The following is a 2,500-nucleotide window of genomic DNA, read 5'->3' on the forward strand; positions in this document are numbered from 1 at the left end:
TCGAGAGCACCGGCACGACCGCCGCCGGTCGCCGGGCTTTGCCGCGTTCGAGAGCACCGGCACCGACCGCCGCCGGTCGCCGGGCTTTGCCGCGTTCGAGAGCACCGGCACCGACCGCCGCCGGTCGCCGGGCTTTGCCGCGTTCGAGAGCACCGGCACCGACCGCCGCCGGTCGCCGGGCTTTGCCCGCGTTCGAGAGCACCGGTACCGACCGCCGCCGGTCGCCGGGCTTTGCCCGCGTTCGAGAGCACCGGTACCGACCGCCGCCGGTCGCCGGGCTTTGCCCGCGTTCGAGAGCACCGGCACGACCGCCGCCGGTCGCCCGTCTACGCCCGCCCAGCAGGATGATACCACTCGCCCTGCAGAGGGAGAGAGAGGCCGGAGAAAAGCCGGGGGGGGGGGGGGGAAAGAAAAAAGGACGGGGAAAACACAAAAAGCCACCCAAAAAACGGGCAGGCGAGACGCCACACGCCACACCTCACCCGTGCCGTTGGCGGGTGTTTCTGGAGCCAGGGAGTAAGGCCACCGGAGGCGCGAGGCACACCTCCCGACTCCCTGACGCACTGCGCTCGGGCTGCCAGCCACCGGGACCGGCTGCGACGCTCTTGCCGGCCTGCCTCGCGGGCTCCAGCTTAGGGCCGGAGAAGGAAGAGGGAGGGGGAACAACCGCAAAAAAGCCCAAAAAGCCGAGGCACGACTGCGCCGCGCGCCCGTCCCCCCGTCCCCGGGCGCTCGCGAGCGCGGCAGCAGCCGGCATGCTTCACGAGCATCTCCGGTGCCTCACCACGGACCAGCATGGGCCTCGGCCGCCATCGGCCGCGCGGGCAACCGTCCCGAACGGGCGGAAAAACGGCCAAACACGCCGAGGCAACCGCCACAACGGCCGCCAAGCGCCCCAGCCGCGCGGGTCGAGTCGCGCTCCTACTGCCCTGCCCGCGAGCCACCGCTCGCGCATATAGAACGTACCACTAAGTCCACAGCCCCTGCGAACTCCAAGAGCGCTAACTCCTCCCGCCGGGGAGGCCCGCCAATGACGCTGCCTGTTACGATGACGTAACTGGAGGCAGCGCGACACAGCGACCCCTTGGTCACGTCCCCGCGAGCGGCGCGGCAAACAGGTCTACCGTTCAGCTCGAGAACTGCGACCAAGTCCCGCCGGAGCCCGGTAGACGTGGCGGCCGGCGCCGGAGCCCGGTAGACGTGGCGGCCGGCGCCGGAGCCCGGTAGACGAGGCGGCCGGCGCCGGAGCCCGGTAGACGAGGCGGCCGGCGCCGGAGCCCGGTAGACGAGGCGGCCGGCGCCGGAGCCCGGTAGACGAGGCGGCCGGCGCCGGAGCCCGGTAGACGAGGCGGCCGGCGCCGGAGCCCGGTAGACGAGGCGGCCGGCGCCGGAGCCCGGTAGACGAGGCGGCCGGCGCCGGAGCCCGGTAGACGTGGCGGCCGGCGCCGGAGCCCGGTAGACGTGGCGGCCGGCGCCGGAGCCCGGTAGACGAGGCGGCCGGCGCCGGAGCCCGGTAGACGAGGCGGCCGGCGCCGGAGCCCGGTAGACGAGGCGGCCGGCGCCGGAGCCCGGTAGACGAGGCGGCCGGCGCCGGAGCCCGGTAGACGAGGCGGCCGGCGCCGGAGCCCGGTAGACGAGGCGGCCGGCGCCGGAGCCCGGTAGACGTGGCGGCCGGCGCCGGAGCCCGGTAGACGTGGCGGCCGGCGCCGGAGCCCGGTGGACGAGGCGGCCGGCGCCGGAGCCCGGTAGACCTGTCAAACGGGGCCGGAGCCCGGCAGACGTGGCGGCCGGCGCCCGAGCCCGGCAGACCCGTCGGCCGGCGCCCGAGCCCCGTAGACCCGTCGGGCGGCGCCCGAGCCCCGTAGACCCGTCGGCCGGCGCCCGAGCCCGGTAGACCGTTCGGTCGGCGCCCGAGCCCGGCAGACCCGTCGGCCGGCGCCCGAGCCCGGCGGGCCCGTCGGCCGGCGCCCGAGCCCGGTGGACCCGTCGGCCGGCCCTCGAGCCCGGTAGACCCGCCGTCCGGCGCCCGAGCCCAGTAGACCGTTCGGTCAGCGCCCGAGCCCGGCAGACCCGTTGGCCGGCGCCGGGGCCCGGTAGACCCGTCGGTCGGCGCCCGAGCCCCGTAGGCCCGTCGGCTGGCGCCCGAGCCCCGTAGGCCCACCGCCCGGCGCCCGAGCCCGGTAGACCCGTCGGCCGGCGCCAGAGCCTGCTAGACCTGGCGACCGGCTGGCTGACCTGGAAGGAAGGAAGGAAGGAAGGAAGGAAGGAAGGAAGGAAGGAAGGAAGGAGGGAAGTAAGGAAGGAAGGAAGGCAGGCAGGCAGGCAGGCAGGCAGGCGTGGAAGCGAGTAAAGAAACGGGTAATGTGCTGGAAACGGTACGCACGCGTGCGATTCTCTATTTACTAGTAAATTAAATGCACGGTCGTTAACGAAGAGCAGCAGTTCCTTAAGGCATGGTCAGCCCAGCCTGAGCGTTTCCCGTTTCGTTTTTTTTTCTTTT

The sequence above is a fragment of the Gavia stellata genome, unplaced genomic scaffold, assembly GCF_030936135.1.
Source record: "Gavia stellata isolate bGavSte3 unplaced genomic scaffold, bGavSte3.hap2 HAP2_SCAFFOLD_472, whole genome shotgun sequence".
In the NCBI taxonomy this organism is placed as follows: Eukaryota; Metazoa; Chordata; class Aves; order Gaviiformes; family Gaviidae; genus Gavia; species Gavia stellata.